This window comes from Callorhinchus milii, unplaced genomic scaffold (genome assembly GCF_018977255.1).
Source record: "Callorhinchus milii isolate IMCB2004 unplaced genomic scaffold, IMCB_Cmil_1.0 Scaffold5, whole genome shotgun sequence".
In the NCBI taxonomy this organism is placed as follows: Eukaryota; Metazoa; Chordata; class Chondrichthyes; order Chimaeriformes; family Callorhinchidae; genus Callorhinchus; species Callorhinchus milii.
Window position 1 is genome coordinate 54673205 of NW_024704746.1, and position 18887 is coordinate 54692091.

At 38.2% G+C, this 18887-nt stretch overlaps 1 protein-coding gene across 17 annotated transcripts in view; it reads left to right on the top strand.

Moving 5' to 3' along the window:
* The window catches only part of anks1b (ankyrin repeat and sterile alpha motif domain containing 1B), a 455240-nt gene that overhangs the window by 312235 nt on the left and 124118 nt on the right, over positions 1 to 18887 (top strand). The window lies entirely within an intron of this gene.

Genomic DNA, 18887 nt, shown 5'->3' on the forward strand with positions numbered 1-18887 from the left:
GAATGGGGAAAATTACACCTGGGTTTCAATAATAGTCGATGTAACATTTTAGAGTCGATGTAACATTTGGCAAATTGTTGAATTAAGTCTTAACTGTAAAGTTGTTTTTTCTGTAGTTCTTCAAATCTGGATATTATAGGCTATTATTTTAATATTTCTAGTGGGGAAAATGGTTGAGCCTGTTTACAGGATTCTGATGCTCATGCTAACAGCATGGACGCACTAGGAATATTATGCATTTAGAAGCAGTAGATCATGCCTCATGAATTTAAGGGTCTTTATAAATGGGTTCAAGCTCATGGAAGCAATGCAAATTAGCTGGTTTAATTGATAAATTCCTTTAGAAATAGGAAGTAAATGTTGATGATAAATGAATAAAGCTGTCTAGGGACAACAACTGGTAGAGTTCCACATACATTTAGTTCTGTGTCCTTTGTTTTTCAATAATTCAGTGAGCATTTCTTATATTCTATTTTTTGCTGTTATTAAGTAGTCAACCAAGTGGGCTGGTGAATAATATGTGGGCATAATAAATAGCATTGAAGTGGTGGTTGAAGTTTGTATTTATCATTTAGTTTGCATTTATCATTTAGATAAATGCAAACTAATGTATACTAAAAAAAAAACTATTTTTTTAAAAAATCCATCTCCCATTCTGCTGATTTTAACCAAGGTAAAAAGAGCATAATTGGGTATTATTGTTCATTATTTCTGTAGGTTTACAATGTAAAGCTGCTGTCAATGAAACTAATCATACATTAGGTTAACTTTGACTCAAAGCAAACTATTCTAGCCTTGCATAGATAAATAAATAATAATCCTTGCATTTGATATAGCTCCTCATCATGTCTTCTAGATGTCTCAAGCACTTCACAGAATATACTATAAAGTGAATCAACTGTATGTTTTCGTGGGCAAAACGTGGGCTACCAATTGCACAGAGCAGGGTCCCACAAACAGTTGTAGATTTTTATTTTATTTATTTTTTGAAGGGATTAGTACCCCTGGAAAAGAGATCTGGGGGTAACAATCCCTTAAGAACAACTGGGTTCCTAATTACTGCGTGGTAAACAGAGGCGTGTGGAGCAAGGAAACATGCCCAGCATTTTGCCCTACCTGGGAATCAAACCCAGGTCCTCTCACAAGCTTAAAATGTTGTAACCATGATGCTACAGGGCTCCACAGATCTGTCAGGAGGCCAGATTTAAAATACTTAATACCATTTTAAGTACCCTACCTAAAAAAAACTATTGAAGTGTTGGAGAGATTCAAAGAACAAGAGGAATAATTCCTGGATTCACTTGCTTTATTAGATTTAGTTGAATATTGCAAGGCTTTTTGAGGTCATGTACATCGTGCAGGATGTGATGTTGGTGACAACCTCATGCACTGGAGGTTTGCCATTTTTGGTGCGAAATCGGCTGGCTTTCTGGGTACATATACAGTAACATCGTTGGTCACCAAGGTGACATCACAAATCGGAAGCTCAAGATGATGATTGTGTCCTATTGTAACACTGGTTGGGATTTTAAACCCCAACTGCAAAGTTATAACAGAGCTGGACTGTATTTGTTGGGGTGAATTACCTGAAAGGAGAAGTTTAGCATGACTGGAAGGAGCTGGCTTCATGGGATGAAGTAACCTTTCTAGCTATACACTTTTTTCACTTATAGTTTTCGAGTACAGTACTTGCATTTATTAGAAATATGTTCACCAGCGGCCTTTTGTTTCATCTTGTATCCTAGATGATTCTAGTCTGTATCCTGTTGGACATTTTAATTCTTTGTTTCATCATAACACATCTTATTAAGATTTGCTTGTACAATAGACTTCTGCATGAAAAATTAATAAGATCTAAAAGTTGGCCAAACTATTGATGGTGAAGAATTTATTTAACACTCCTGCCTTTCATGATGATCTGAAATATTTCTACTTGACGTTTTCCTGAAAGGTCCTCTCTGTTCTTTAACATGCCATTAGTAGAAATATTTCTATCACAAGTAGAATAAAAGTTTTCTTTGGATTTCTCTTGCTACTATCTACATCCTGACTGCAGTCAAAAGTCAGTAATAAATGCAGGAACTGTCAATAGCAGCAGGAGAGCTTTTTCCTCGTATCCATTCTGCTGCTTCAGATCCAGCCCACCCAGTTGTTTGCTGCTTACCTCTACCGTTTTAGATCAGTTCTCCTCTCTACCCTTATCCTTTGTCGACTTTGATCTCAAAATTGTCAAGGTTTGATATTTCTAGCCAGTGCTTTTGGATCTTGGCCTTTCCCTCTGGCTAATCAGGTTCCATTCTAACAAACTCACTATCTTTGGCTTTCTCTTCTTCATCTTCTCAGCTACAGCGACAAACTTGAAAGATCCAAGTTATAGATCTGTTTAAATTCATTCTCCTGTCTCTTCGACAAAATAAATTTCTGTTCAGATAATTTGATTTTGCTTTGTTGTTCCTGCACATAATTCAGTCGGACAAAGGGATCTGAAACAGGAAATGTAAATCATTGTTATAGTTGGTTAACTGCGGAAAGCAACGTCAATGTTTCCAGGGATATATGCAGGCCATATAGTAAGGTTGATTTTAGAAACCTACGTCAATTCAGTAATTATTTCAGATCTGGGGAATGTAAGTGCGCTCCTGGAAACCTAATTTCTTGTTCCCCTTGAGAAAATATATAATTTGTAATTGAAAGAATGAATGTAGTCTGGTTTGTAATTAAAGCATGTCTGAAAAGTAATGACTGTAAATGTTCATATGGTATTCATTGCTATGTTATTGTTGTATGGTCTAGAACAAATTCATAAACCTGCTTGGAAGGTAATTAAATGTAATTTGGAGCGGAATGAATCAAGCCAATGATTTTGTTTGCAATATAACGAAGCTCAGAATTTGGGGTAGTTTTGCTGAACATGAACTGGATCATATATGTCAGGGCTAATAGTATTATAATGTGCTTTGATACAGTGGGTCAAATATTCAATGTATGAAGTGGTACATGGCAAATGTAATATTTTATTTTTGTCTAATTGACAGAGTGCCCCTTCCCTGGGCTTTAATGTCTGGGTAACTTGTACATCCACCATTACTGCAACCATAGTGCAAAGAGAGGTTTAAATGCATTAATCCTAATTTAACTAGTTAAACTAGGATCAACTAGCTAAACTAGCTAGTTATTTAGCTAATTTCTGGAACTTTCTCTTGTGGAATTGTAGGTGACTTGCATTTGCCACCTTTCAAAACTGCGCATTGGAAAATCAGATCTCAAGTCTATGGGAAATTGTGGGCACAAACCTACTCTGTGGGGTATTGGGAGTCTCACCCGGTCAATACTGTGGGTGTTCTACGTTGTTAGAGTTGGAATCCTTTGGATGAGATGTTAAACCAAAGTCCCAGCTGTCCAAAGGGTAAAGATCTGAAAGCACTTGTCAACAATACACCAAGTAAAATTGCATAGATACGTCAAGACTGTTTGTTGGGTGCAAATTGACTACTGTGTTGCCTCTACACTTTAGAGTAAATCTTGAGAAGCACTTTGAGACATTTTAACAATATGATACATTAAATGCATGCATTACTATCATTATTATTTCCAAGAATAACAACTTGCATTTCTACAGGGCTCTTCATGTAGAATAATGTCTCTTACAATGGTGGGGTGCCATGTTCGAGGAAGAGGGGGATAGAAAAAAAATTTTGATTGAGTATTTGTGAGGGAAAGGATTGGATTTTGTAAATCTATTCATTTATACCTGAAATATGAGGCAAGTGTTATGAGTGCTTCTGAGCATAGTTTTCACTTTTCTGGCTGCATCATGTGACATTGCACATTTTTCTGCAACTGTATCTGAAAAAATAATAAACCAACAAAATATTCCTTAAAAACACATTAAAGAATTACCTTAGTGGTGCATGGAGTGATGGAAGCATCCTACATGTGTTGGGAAGTTCCCATTAAGAAAGGGCACACAGCACAAAATTGCCTTTAATTCAGCACCAAATAGTAGCAACACTGGAGAAGTCAACGAGTGTCGCAAGCAGAAAAAAGACTAGAGCAGAATGCTCTGCTGAGGCTCATGTTAGGATATGTGTTTTGGGGCAGAGTTGTTAAAACTTTACTTAGCATCAAGTCATGCTGGCTTGAGTCTGCTTGAAAATTGTTGATGTTTCACCCTGATAAGCACAAACGTAAATTTAAAATAAATTCTTATTTAAATGGAACACATCAGAAATTAGCAGTTTACAGGAAATAAGTCATTACAGTTGTCTACAAAAATCATTCACGCCTGCAACCTATGTGAAGTATTCAACCAATATTGTGTTATTTTACATCTTAAACTCATATCCCCTGTGTAACCTTTCTATTGTATTGGAATATAAAGTTTGAGCAGCAAATTGACTGAGTGTATTTCTTAAACCTGACTATTGCTTTTTTGCGGCTGAGACTTCACAAGTCTCTTGCCACAATGCATGAACAGTAGGATTTTTTTTGGTCAGCCTGTTGTCTGACACATGTGAAAACCCATGCTTAAGAGTATCTAAACCAAAACTAAACTGAGAATTCTATGCATTCCACCAACACATGGAAATCCCAGAGATAGATTGTTGGAGTGGAATGCGCACTCTCTCCCTGGAGGTACTCATCCTTCTTACCTAATTCCGGAAAGTATGAGGTGCAGGTTGGCAAGAGGTAAGGGTTGGGGACCCCAGAGTGTGCGTTGGTGTATTGATGTAGTTTTAACCAGCTAAAACCACATAGCTTGCCATTAATAACAAAACTGTATGGTTATCAGCAGTGCTCTGGAATACTGCAGACCCACCTGGCTTAGGAACTGGACTACTAAGACTGCCACAGAGGGCTGGCTCGATTCTGATGTTCCGTTGCCAGCCTTGTTCAGCTCCAAGGAGCCCCGCTTGCCTCTCCCCACCACCCCCCACCCTCCGGAGGTAGTCACTAGTTCCATTGTTCGACATCTGACAAGCACAGGTTTGAGCACTCGCCTGGTGGATGGTAGGTACCAAGAACTCTCTGCAAGCTTCAGCATGAAATACATGAGAGCATTGCCACCATCTTCCTGTCCGCAGCTCAGGTATACTTCCCTTCCCATTGAGTGATGGTTCCACTAATTGGAGGTGCAGAGTTGCCTCTATGCAGGCCAATCAACAACAACAGCAACAATAAAATTACATTTGTATAGTGCCTTACACTTCAGGTGGACGTCCCAAGGCTGGGACAGTCAGACTTTCGGACCCGAGCTGGGGGTTGGGATTGGGGAGAGTGGAGGGCAGTGGGGGAAGCAGGATGATCGAAAGCACAGTTGAAGCTTAACTTAACAATCTTGAGATGGATCTTGAAGGAGGCAAGGGTGGGGGGGCAAGGCAGAGGAACTGTGGGATGGAATTCCAGAGGGTGGGGGCAGAGTGGCAGAAGACCCGCCCGCTGAGTGGAGGGAGCAGGCAGGATGGTAGGGAGCTAGGAAATTACAGAGGTAGGGGGGAACAAGACCATGGAGGGCTTTGAAGGCAAGGACCAGAATCTTGAACTGTGTTGTCGTATTCGCTGCCTAAAATAGTGTTTGCGTAGATTCATTCTGAATTTACAGCCCTTCATTCGCAGGCCGTGTCCTCTGCTTCTACTATTCTGGATAATTCAAAACAGCCTGTCAAGATCTATATTGTGCAACCTCTTTAAATTCTTAAAGACAGCAATCATGTCACCTCTCAATCTTCCTTTTTCCAGCGTGAACATGCCCAATTGGCTTAGTTGCTCCTCATAGTCCAGTCCTTCCATTACCTCAATCATTCTGGTTGCCCTCCTCTGTATCTTCTCAATTTCTCCAATATCGTTTTTGTACTGTGGTGAGCAGAACTGTACACAGTACAGTACTCTAAATATGGTCTCACCAATGATTTATACAGTGGCAAGATTACCTCACTATTCGGCTTGTTATTGATCTTTTGATACATCCCAACATCTGGTTTCTTTACTCACTGCCACAGAGCATTGCTGGAAAAGCTTATTTAGAAAGTGATGTCCTGTATCTGTGGTTAATGATGAAAATACTCTCCTTTGCAGTTAAATTGTCTTTGAAGTGCAATATAGGATTGGATGGAGTGGCCATCAAACAGTTAAGAAAAGTACTGCAAGTCATCCTTCCTCCTGCTCAGGTCAACCGCTTCCTCAACTATGGGAAGGATATTGGAGTTGTCCGAGAGTGCCCTACTTTGCTATGGTCTGGTTCAAGACCACAAGGACATTTTATGTGGAGAGTAATTAGTAATATTTACATCTTGATTTCTTTTGGCCTTATTTACATGATTGCAGCTGGATCTAGATTTAAATGATTTACTTCCGATTTCAGAACATCCAGAATTTGTCAAATTGTAAAATATAGCTCTAATTTTGACACTAGCTCTCTGTGTTTCTTTTAAGAATTTGGTTCTTAAGTAAATTGTAAAGTTTACTTGTAAATTTACTTGTAAATCATAAAGTTCTTAAGTAAATTGGTCACTTCAGTCCACGACAGTTTTTGGGACACTGCTGTGCGCAATTGGCTGCCGCATTTCGCCCAGAAAATATACAGTCAATTCACTTTACAGTATATTCTGTGAAGGGCTTTGAGGTGTCTCGAAGACGTGATAAGGTGCTATATCAAAGGCAAGGATTATTACAGAAAAACAATTTCAAAATGAAGACTGAATTTATCAATTTGCCACATTTTAGATGCTCTGAAATGTTACATAAATAGAGTAACTATAGATGTCCTACTTAACAAACCACCTTCACTTCATCTCCTCAAATGTTTTTTCCTCCTGTCTTTGCCCGGTCACTATTGCTGTACCCCAGGGCTCCATCCTTGGCACCCTCCTCTTCCTCATCTATGTGCTCCCTCTTGGCGATGCCATCTGCAGACATGGGGTAAACTTACACATGTGTGCAGATGACACACAAATCTACTTCTCCGATGATTTCTCAGCTTGTCTGGCGGACATCAAGGCCTGGATGAGCAAAAACTAAATGTTGATAAGATGGAAGCCATACTCATTGGCTCTCGTCAACGTCTTCTATCCTGCGGCTCTGACCTCCTCAGCTTCCCCAGTTAAGACAAATGGAGAACTGTTTGGAGTCCTGTAGCTCAAGGTTAGAGCACTTGCTTTGCAAGTGAGAGACCTGAGTTCAAATCTAGGCAGGGCGAAACCTTGGGCAAGTTTCCTTACTCCATACTCCTAATAATAATAATAATCCCTCCAAAAAATCAAAACAATAATAAATTGGTCATTTTCAATCCATGACTGTTTGTGGGACATTGCTGTGCGCAATTGGCTGCCGCGTTCGCCCACAAATATACAGTCAATTCACTTTACAGTTATTCTGTGAAGTGCTTTGGGACGTCTAGAAGACGTGAAAAGTGCTATATCAAATGCAAGGATTATTATTATTATTAAATAGGCAAATAGTTAGTAGTAATGTGCCCCCAGCATTAGCTGACACATTCAGAAGAAAAGGCAGGATTGAGGTGGAATCCTAGTGAATAAAGTTAGGAGCTTGTCTGAAAATGTGCAAATAGCTAAGTTAGAATGAAATTGTCGCAATCTTCAGAAAAATGCAGACTCCTGAAGATTTTAATTTTGCTACAGTTGGACCTGGAACAAACCATAAACTATCTCTAAATGGAGAATACTTATTTGCGCTTGTGTACTGTTTGGTAGTTTCAGTGAATGTTTTGTTACTTTCTTATAATGGGAAAACCTCAACCTGATTAACTTGAAGCAATATCAATGGAAGAATTGCCTCTTGTCTGGTGATGTGCATTTTCCAGGAGCTAAAGACTTCTGGTTCCAAGTTTTCTGTTATCTTGCTTTCCCTTGATGCATTTTGCAATCAGGGGAAACAAACATGAAGCAATTTGAGCACAGAAAAGTTTGCATTCTAACTAAAGTGTAAAAAATATTGTGATTAGTATTTTTTCAAAATGGTCACCACTTAAGATTTCCTGTATGAAATTTATGAATGATAAAAACCTCAGAACAGATGAATTTGTATTTTTAATATTATCATTCTATTAATTTGTACCGTTGGACACTATTAACAATTTTGATCTTGTTTTTAAGTATAGCAAATAGAGTAATTTTAGCAAATAGATCAACTTTTTATTGTAAAGAGAGTCAGGATACACTTTAATGTTTGGGACTTTTTAATTACATGAGGTTATCAAGAGTAAATGAAATTAATTAATTCAGGACCATTGCATTTAAGTATAGAAAATTTCACTCTAAGGAATATTGTTGCTTCTGCCCCTTATTGTTGAACACTGTACTCAGATTAATGGTAAGGCTTATTGTTAGACTGGAAGAGATGATTGTGCGTTTGAATTAAAATTAACCACTTACAAATAATTCACAAATTGTACACTGTGGAAAAGGAATAACTGCAGGCCTGAAGCATTTTGGATGTTTAAATTTTGTATTAATGCAAAAATGTTTTAGTAATCATTAATATATTTTTAGTCTTGTATCTAATTTCTATTTTTTACTCAGCATATGTGCTGCATAGATGAGGCTCTTCAAATTATATCTGCTTTGTAGTGTGTGTTAATGCATTTGTGTCACATACACTGAAGTTAGCATAAAATGTAGTGTGAACATAATTCATGGAGCAAAAACTGAATTTAACTTAATGCTTGTGAATATAAAAGCACATCATTTTGCCACAATTTGGAATCATGACTATCCTCAATTTATGAGTGGAAGATACACATCTTATTACTGCAGAATGTACATTAAACTATACACATTAAGTAGTGACATTGCATTACTTATATTTTAAAATGAGGTCTACATCAATCCTTTATGTTTGAGGGTGTTACTGTATTTATAATTCTTTTTTCCCCTTGGGCCACATTATTGCACAATATCACCTCCTTGCCATAAATATAGTGTAGGGGAGTGAGTGAGACTAGTTTTAGAGGGATGAACTATCATAATATGGAGATCTTTAGGCCTGAAGAGAAATGTTTCATAGGGAAACTTAACATGTTAGTATATATATGGTAAATAGAATAAGAGAACATAAACAATACTTTCAGATATATCAGGGTAGCAAGGCAAGATGGCACAGCTTAGAATTCTGAAGGTTAATTTTAGCAATGACACAATAAATATTTCTACATGCTGAAAGGGGTTAGCAGGAGGCATGGCAATGTTGAAACATTTAAAAGCTCTTTATAGTTACGTGTGGACTGTTTCTGTAGGCAAACGTCATATCAACTTTAGACACAGCAAAGTCCCACAAATAGCCAAATGTTCTGTTGATGTTCTTCAAACTTGTAATCAGAGCCAATGTTCAAGGGGCTCCATGGTTGATCAGTTGTTGATCAAATGATCAACTAATGATTATATGGGAGGAGAGAGGAGAGGTAAACACAATCTTCTTAGGGCTGAGTTGAATGCAAAGTCACTTGTTTGGCAATGGAATTTCAGAATCAAAGGTCCGATCAGTATTACTATGAAAGTCAATCTATATTGGTATTGATTTCAGAGAAGTGCAATGACTTTTCATATTATAGACTGTAACATAGGAGCTCATCAAACAATTCAGATGTCAAGACTGTTTATTTCACAAACCATTGGTTTTACATAGACTCTACACTGAATAGCTCACTCTACTCAGCCTACCCACCCTTTGATTCAGATGGTTTGTGTTTCAAGGTTTCCTACAGGACCTTACAGGCTAAACCAGCCATGTGTGTGACACTCACCTAGCCGAAAGGGCCATTTAAGTTAACACTGTTTACTTGGTGGGCCGCAGCATGAAAAAGTTATGCATAATATTGTACCTGGTATTATAGTGATTGTATGTATACTTTCTCAAATATACCAATTTGCAGGAAACATCATCCCCATTGCACAATCCTAGTCACAAAAGAAATGCGAAGTCTCAGTAGATAATGCTAAGTTTAACTTATATTCAGTAAATACTGGCAGGCTGTGAACATGCCATTTAGTACCACTTTCTATAACTTCATTTAGGACTTCTTTTCCTGCACCAGTTCCTTGATATTTGGCTGTACATCCTTACCTGTGGCCACTCCCAACACAGCAGCCAAGTTGATCTGGCTTTTAATTTGTTAACACATTTATTAACATGTATTGAAAAGTGGGATAGATAGTAAAATAATCCGTTTTTTTTCTCTACAGTTTAAGTGGAAACTTATGGACGTAACAACTTGGGGATTGCCAAGCACCATTTAGGCGATCTTGGGGAGGTGGGAGTTTGCGATATTTCTTAACAGATTTCTCAATTACGAAATCCAGAAGCCCGTGGCACCAACTCACACCAACTCAAGAGTGGGATTCCTTCGAGTCAGAAGAACATACATAACATACATCAAGTTACCAGAAGGAGTCACTGCTCAGATTCCTTAATTTAAAAATATTGGATCAAAAATACTGCAAAATTAAGTGTTCTAGGCTCAGTGCCCTCAACTTCTGAATGAGTCAAATGGATGCATAGGTGATGGGTGAAAATATATTTTGAGGGGGCTGAGTAAAACGCAGTTGAAGGGTCGATCCCCTTGAAGACAAACAAATCATTGGGTTGACTGACAGTTCCTTTGGCCAATAAGGTGTGAGGATTCCCCAATAAGCAGCTCATCGGATGGAAGTGGGCAGGCAACGGCAACGAATTGTGATTTTAGAAACCTGAGATTCCCGTCTGCCTGTTCAGATGAACGTTAACAATCCCCACGGTACTGTTCAAAAAGACAAGGGAAATTTTCCCTGATTTCCTGGCCAACAACAACAACAGTAACAATACTAATTCTTGCATTTGCACGTGTTTGAGACGTCTGAAAGTGCTTCACAAAATATACTGTAACCTAACTATATTTTGTGGGTGAAATATGGCAGCCAATTGTGCACAGCACTGTCCCACATGGGTTAGCTGACTTTTTTTAAGTTTGTGTTGTATATATTGCAAGCTTCATAAAAACTGGAAGTTAGAAACTGTGATCTAATATTCAAGAAGACATTCATTAAGTAATCAAAGACCAATTAGTCTTACACCAAATGGGGAGGAAAATCATTAAGTTCCTTTTGCAGGATTCTTTAAAAAATTGTAGTCTACAAGAAATGGTTAGCTGGAATTGTTTGACAAATTGACTAATTTGGTGGGCAAAGTCTATCCAGTGAATATAATTTCATTTATATTTTCAGAAAGCATTTTCAGACAAACTTGCTGGATTGAAATATAATAATAATAATAATAATAATAATAATAATCCTTGCATTTGATATAGCGCTTTTCATGTCGAGAGGACATCCCAAAGCGCTTCACAGAACACACTGTAAAGTGAATTGACTGTATATTTGTGGGCGAACGCGGCAGCCAATTGCGCACAGCAATGTCCCACAAACAGTCGTAGTTTGAAAATGACCAATTTATTATTGTTTTTGTTTTTGGAGGGATTATTAAGTATGTTTTAGTAACAGAAATAATAATCTTTAGACTTGATATAGCATCAGGGTATTGTAAAAATGTTAGTACATTTTCATATCATTAGTACATTTTCAAAGTCTCAAAGTGCTTCACAGGGATATATTGTAAAATGTAGTGACTGTGCATTTTGTAGACAAACATGGCAGCCAATTTGCACACAACAATTCCCCATAAACAGCCATGAATGGAATGAACAATTTTATTTTGGGGATTGTTGGCCAAGAGACCATGAGAAACTCCCTTCACTTTTTGAACAGTGTCATGGGATCTTTAGCGTCCATCTGAACAGACTGTCAGGACCTTGGAATGGCAGCTTAGACTATGTGAATTGAAAGTCCTGAAGTTGAGCTTAAACCCACAACCTTCTGACTCTGAGGCGAGCTTGCTACCAACAGAGCCAGGCTGACACACATACACTGAGAACTGAAAAATAACTTAGGTTGGCACAGTAGAGTTTGTCTATTTATTTGGTCTCGGATTATAGTCTCTGAAGTAGAGTTCCCTCCCCCCCCAGACGTTAGGCTGACTGGCCTGTAGTTTCTGAGTTTATCCTCTGCGCCTTTTTGTACAGGGGAATAACATTTGCACCACCCCGGTGTCCAAGGAGGATTGAAAGATTGTGGCCAGAGCCTCCATTATTTCCCCCCCCTACTTCCCTCAGTAACTTAGGATGTAGCCCTCCGGACCGGATGACTTATCTACCTTGAGCACAACAACCTTTTTAGTACCTCCTCAGTTTATTCTTACCTTATCCAATTCCTCTACCCTCTCCTCCAATACTATGGCATTGGCTGCATCCTCTTCTTTGGTGAAAACAGATGCAAAGTACTCATTCAGTACATAAGTCATGCCCTCTGCCTCCACAAGAAGATTTCCTCTTTAGTCCCTAATTCGACCCACACTATCTTCGACTTATTTTATAAGTTATTATAACTTATGTTATGGGAACTACAGGCCATTCATCCTAACACCAGTAGTGGGGAAATTTCTAGAGACTGTAATCTAAGACCAAATAAATTTTTACTTAGAAAAATATATTAATAAAGGCAAGCCAAATAATTATTCTTTATATACTTATACGTTAGGGTTCCCTTTTATGTTACCAACTAATCTTTTCTCATACAATCTCTTTGCCCCTCTTATTTCCTTTTTCAGTTCTCCTCTGTACTTTCTATATTCTATTTGATTATCTTCTGTATTTTAGACCTGACATTTTCAAAAACCTTCTTTTTCTGATGTATTTTAATCCCAATTTTCTTAGTCATCCAGGGAGGTTTGGATGCTCCTCTTTGTTCTTTCCCCGAACTCCTTGAAGGCTTCCCATTGCCTGTTAGCTGCTTTACCTGCCAATCTTTCTTCCAGTCCACCTTGCCTAGGTCCCTTTTTAACTCACTGGAAATTAGCCCTCTTCCATTTGAGTATCTTTATGTTTGATTGTTCCTTGTCACTTTCCATAAGTACTCTAAACCTAATGATGTTGTGATCACTGTTGTCCAGATACTCTTCTACCGAAACCTGCTCCACTTGCCCCACTTGATACCCCAGAACAAGATCCAACACTGCTTCCTTCCTCGTTGGGCTGCTAACATACTGTTATTCTGCTCACATTTCAGGAATCCTTCCCCCTCCTTGCACTTTACACTGTTATTTTGCCAGTCTATGTTAGAATAATTGAAGTCCCCCATTATCACTATTCTATTGGTTTTGCATCTTTCTGAAATCCACTTGCAGATTTGCTCATCTGTCTCCTTCCCGCTATTTTGTGGTCTATAGTATACACCTAACAGAGTAACAGCTCCTTTTCTGCTCCTTCACTCTAACCAAATAGATTCTGTTTTTGGATCCTCTAGCACATCGTCCCTTCCCAGGGCCATAACTGTGTCTTTAATCAATATTGCCACCCTTGTTCATTTTTTCCTTCCCTATCCCTCCTGAATACATTGTAGCCAGGAATATTCAGCTCCCATTCCTGCTGTTGTTTGAGCCAGGTCTCCGTTATTGCCATTAAATCATAACCCCATGTGGCAACTTGAGCCTGTAGCTCACCAACCTTATTTGGCACACTCCGTGCATTTACACACATGAACTCCAAGACCGACTGAGTCTGCTCTGCATTTCTCTCTCATCTAATCCCACCTTTTTCTGTACTACTCCTTATTACACTGCTATTCATCTCTCCTAGCCTTTATGTAACTTGTTTCACCTCTCTGATGTTGCATCCTGATTCCCTTCCCCCCTCAAAATTAGTTTAAACTCTTCCCCACAGGACTAGTTAACCTCCCTGCAAGGACATTGGTCCCAGCCCTGTTCTGGTGTAACCCATCCACCTTGTACAGGTCCCACCTGCCCCAGAACTGGTCCCAATTTTCCAGGAACTGGAATCTACTCTTTAGCTTTTTCCCTAGCTTCTGATAATCTCCCTGTAGGATCTCAGCCCTGGGATGTAGTTCATTTTTTTTGAGGAATTCTTGCTTTTCATCCCTTTGAGCCATCGAGAAACTAAACCTTATTGATGTCAATGTCCTGGAGCTTAACTTATGCATTTTGGATATTTCGCAGCATGGTTTCAGTCTCAACTTCCAAACAGATATTGAATGGATGAAGCATGCCTTGAAGAACAATGAGGATTTGTTTTTGGAGGCAGACATGAATTATGAAGAGCAAAACACAGAATTAATTTTTTTTTTCCTGGATAAAAAAAGATTAGTACTTGATTCAGATCTTTAAAATGGGGAAGGCATAGAAAATGTAAGTGCAAGGTTATGATTGTAGAACATTGAATATGAATAAAAAATGAATAAGCCCTTTGAGCAATATTAGAATTCTCTCCCCCTTTCATAGAGTGGTAGATATGTGTCCATAGATTGGTAGAAACGGAGTCCTCTGAAAACACTTAATTCCAGTTTGATTAAATCTTTCAATAAGAGTTGGATGTGTGCCTGGTTAAGACTAGATTTGAAGGTTATAACGATAAGCATAAACTTACTGTGATAATTAAATGTTCTCTGGGACTTTGTTTCCTGTGCTGCTAGGATCATGGAAATGTAATTCGTAAAACACAGCTGGTCAAGGTTGTTGCAAAAATGGGAGGTTGTGATATTGAGCTATTTTGCACAAAAACAGTAACAGATAGGCTCAAGGTGATACTAATTTGATATTCTGCTTGGATGATGTAAAATGAGCACTATTTCAGAAGATTGTATGTTGTAGCACTGGTACATTTGTCATATTTGGGGTGCAATATGGGGACATAACTTTGAGGGTTTAAGAGAGGAACTGAAATATACACAGAATGTAAGCTGAACAGTTAATAAAATAGGATGTACTAAAGTTACAGTTATTAAAGTTACTCTGTGCATATGCAACTTTATATGTGGCCTGCAAAAATGTGCACTTGAGTGAAAATTAGTCTTGTTACATAAAGCTTTTAGCAATGTCTCTCTCTGGAATTGGCACTAGATCAGCTTGTTGAACAGTGTGCAGTACCTCATTTTATGACTCATGCAATCAAGCCTTTCAGAACTGTGTACTTCAACAACAACAAAACTGGCTCTAGAAATTAACCCATAAGCAGGAAAGAATTGTTGGAATATTTATTCGCTTTGGTGATAATATTGATTTGGTGAAAAATTCCACTGCTTTCAATCAATGAGATCTTTGGAATTTTTCATTCTAGATATTGCAGTAATGTTGTCTAAAATGTAGTCTTTAAATGTGCTGGATCCTAAGACTATCACTTTCAACACTGTGGATTATTTTTTCCATTGACATTCCCTGCTGTAATTTGTTAAAAAAAAGAGACTGGAAGCTGGTATATACATACTAAATATTATTTTTCCACAAACAGTCATTCAAGAAACTTTAGTAATTATAATACAACTATTAAGCTGAGTAAAATTGATGATGATACAAATTAGTGAGTCATCTTATTTTGTTGAGAGATAATAATAATAGACCTTGCCTTTGATATTCCACCTTATCATGTCTTCGAGATGTCTCAAAGCGCTTCACAGAATATACTGTAAACTGAATTGGCTGCATATTTTGTGGGCGAAATGGGTGAAGTGCTGGGGCTTGTAATGCAATACAGCATCGAGGTTCCATAGAGCTGGCATGTGGCAAAATAAATTAAGTATTGATTCCTGTAGCTTTGTGGTTAGAGCACTTGCCTTGCAAATGCGAGGACCTGATCAATTCCCAGGCAGGGTGAAACCTTAGGCAAGTTGCCTTACTCCATACGCTTCTATTTACCTAGCACTAAGTAGGAACTTGTTTGTTAGTCGATTGATGGATCGCTTTTCTGTGGGTAATAATCCATCCAAAAAAATAATAATAATAATAATTTAGTCACTCAATCCACGGCTGTTTATGCGACACTGCTGCGTGCAGTTGCCTGCCGCGTTTCGCCCACAAAATATAGTCAATTAACTTTACAATATATTCTGTGAAGCCCATTGAGATGTCTCAAAGACGTGATAAGGCGCTATATCAAATACAAGCATTATTATTATTGGTTGACAGTGAGCTAGAGCTTTTAAAAGCTAGCACATTTGTACAGAATGTTAAAGATATGAGGTAGAGTGGGGGAGTGCAATGCATTTTGGTTAAAACGGTGAGGATACAGAAAGGAGATTTAGTAATAATTGGGTAGGATTTCCAGCAAAACTAGGAGATAGATTCCCAGTGTTCCCTCTCACCATCACATACAATTATTTCTGTTTACAAACATCTTAATATTCAAAAACATTTGAGGATATTTAATAATATACAAAATATTTAATTTCTTCTTCTTCGCTTCAAAATATATTTAGGCCAGTAATCTCTAACCCCCAAGCAGCCTGCAAAAACTTAAATTGAAGGTACATATGGCTTTAAAAATCATCTAAAGTAATAACTAGGTGAAGAGAGATATTTAAAATTCAGCAATTAAGCATCTTTTTCATTTTAAATAATTTATATCTGTTGCAGGCTCATCTATTTAATTATTATGAAATAATTGTTTTTTTTCTGCAATAATGCCTGCCATATTTCATGATTTGTGATACAATCAATCAAAGGTTATAATGTCACGATAGAGATAACACATCAGAATTATTTATTGCCTAAATAATTAATTTGGTACTTTGCGCAACTGAATTTCAATTGCACTGTTTTTGTATGTTATACGGCAAAATTGTTTTGGAAACATGGAATTTTATACCAATTTGATGATGAATAGGTTTGAATCAACAGAATGCTTTAAAAAGCATTAATAATAAGAAGAAAGAATGACAGTAAACAAAGCTGAGGGCAATAAAAATCACTTAAAAAAATGTTGGTGATAGCAATTAAGAGATAAACTCACTGCTAGACTATGTGACGCCAAAGATAAGGCAGTAATAATAATAATAATAATAATAATCCTTGCATTTGATATAGCGCTTTTCACGTCGGGAGGACGTCCCAAAGCGCTTCACAGAATAGACTGTAAAGTGAATTGACTGTATATTTGTGGGCGAACGCGGCAGCCAATTGCGCACAGCAATGTCCCACAAACAGTCGTAGATTGAAAATGACCAATTTATTATTGTTTTTGTTTTTGGAGGGATTATTATTAGGCGTGTGGAGTAAGGAAACTTGCCCAAGGTTTCGCCCTGCCTGGAATTGAACTCAGGTCTCTCACTTGCAAAGCGAGTGCTCTAACCACTGAGCCACAGGACTCCACAGTAGAGCAAAGTAGTCGGAAGGAAGGCAGTATTAGTTCAGTATCATGCAAGAACCNAAAAATCAACAGAATTCCTCAAAAAACTAAACTCCAATACATCTCACTGAGACAGTCCAGAAGTTTGGCGTCTTGTTTGACCCTCAACTATCCTTTCTACCGCGCATCAGTGCCCTCATCCACCTCCGCAACTTTGCCCGACTCCGCCACTGCTTCACCCCTCAGGTCACTGAAATCCTCACCCACACATTTATCACATCTAGTCTCGACTACGTCAACTCCCTGCTTGTCGCTCTTCCCAACACTTCCCTCTACAAGCTGCAGATTATCCAGAACTTTGCAGTCCATGTCCTTTCCCACACCAGGCTCTGTAACCCTATCACCCCCATCTTCATCTGGCTTCCCATCCCCCAGAGAATAGAGTTCAAAATCCTCGTCCTGGTCTTCAAGGCCCTCCACAGACTTTCTCCTTCCTACCTCTGTGAATCATGTCACCTCCAGCCTTTCTGTTCTGCCCCAACCCTTTGGAACTCCATACCATAGTCCCTTCGCCTTGCTCCCTTTCTTGCCTCCTTCAAGGCACGTCTCAAAACTCTCCTTTTTGACTGTGCCTTCAACCCCCCTTCTACCCCTACCCTCCCTGCCCTTCAACCCCCTGATCCAAACCTCCTGCTCGAGTCCGAATCCCTGACTGTCCAGCACCTTGGGATGTCCTCGCAACGTGAAAAGCGCTTTACAAATGTAATTTATTGTTGTCTTTGTTGCTTTTTCTTGACTAATTGCTAATGGAATAATTTGCATTTCTTAATGATTGTTTTGATGCAAGATGAGCCTTTTGGTGCTCAGTGTTCCACACTGTCATCAAAATTAAGTCATGTAATTCCCCTGTCTGATTTCTGTTTCACTTTGGTTCAATTTATTTGCATGTAAAGATTGTGTAAGAATGTTGGATTGCCTGCAGTAAATATGGTTTTTACTCATTCTTTGAATTTGATTCAGCCTTCACATACCAAGCTTTCTTTCAAAATGTCCTTAGGCTCCCTCTGGCCTGGAGCATGAAAAGCTTTCGGTTCTCCTGTGATTTCCTTCCCTTTTTGCATCTCTTCTGCCTCCTCCAAAAGAGTTTAAGGTGATAGCAGAGCAGCGCTGTTATTTAGCAGAGGCTGTACTTGTATGTCTCTTGTGTATTACACAATGTTAAAGGAGCAATGTCTTAAATGGATTCTATCTTACTGATAAATATGTAGGAGTTGAGTTGTGAGAGAAACGGGAAAGTTAGGAATTTTTTTCCAGACATTTTTTTGGGGCAGTTTAAAAATAAATTGTGCTATTGTGTAGTTTAAAAATGAATTAATGATTGTGAGAGTTCTGGAGAGAAAGATAGATATCAATATCTTACTTGTGAGAATGCTAACATTTCCCTTTGCATTTTCAAATCAAGAACAAGAAAAAACCAAATTTCCCACAGTTTTGAACTCTAATATTTAGAATATAACCTAAATATAACCTTTCCAAAATATCTGATATGAAGCTGACATACAAAACAATAGCACTTGCACTATACCACTTTTCAGGTTTGTTTTGAGTGAAGTTATCCCACATTGTTTTGGCCATATTCTCCTCTCTGTCCTCGCAGTCGAATGATCTGTTTACAGGACTCGTTTAATGCTGATCAGAGGTGATAGGAGCT